General features: G+C 48.8%; 1 non-coding gene across 1 annotated transcript; it reads right to left on the bottom strand.

Annotated features, from left to right (window-relative positions):
* On the bottom strand, positions 1–73 carry Trnav-aac (transfer RNA valine (anticodon AAC)). The gene has a single exon. It is a non-coding gene; the product is annotated as a tRNA-Val (tRNA).
* Between the last annotated feature and the right edge of the window lie 210 nt (positions 74–283).

Raw genomic sequence — 283 nt, 5'->3', positions numbered from 1 at the left:
TGTGCCTGCCAGGGATCGAACCTGGGACCTTCCGCGTGTTAGGCGGACCTGATAACCACTACACCACAAGCACTTTTTTCTGGACTGCTTGCTTGGCGACAACACAACACGCACTGTTCAGTACACACATTACTAGCTCCAGCCGCCAATCGGCTGAAGGGAGTGGCTTAAAATATCTTAAATTGCGCTAGAACATGAGAATGGGTAACCACTCAGGCTCTTCCGGCATGACTCGATAAAGTTCTCTTATATAAGCAACGCTTTCAATGAAGTACTCTCGCAC

Source organism: Haemaphysalis longicornis, unplaced genomic scaffold (assembly GCF_048455015.1).
Source record: "Haemaphysalis longicornis isolate Haplotype H1 unplaced genomic scaffold, Haemaphysalis longicornis Haplotype H1 scaffold_3, whole genome shotgun sequence".
In the NCBI taxonomy this organism is placed as follows: Eukaryota; Metazoa; Arthropoda; class Arachnida; order Ixodida; family Ixodidae; genus Haemaphysalis; species Haemaphysalis longicornis.
The sequence above is the reverse complement of the archived record's forward strand: the minus strand, read 5'-3'. Positions and strand labels throughout refer to the sequence as shown.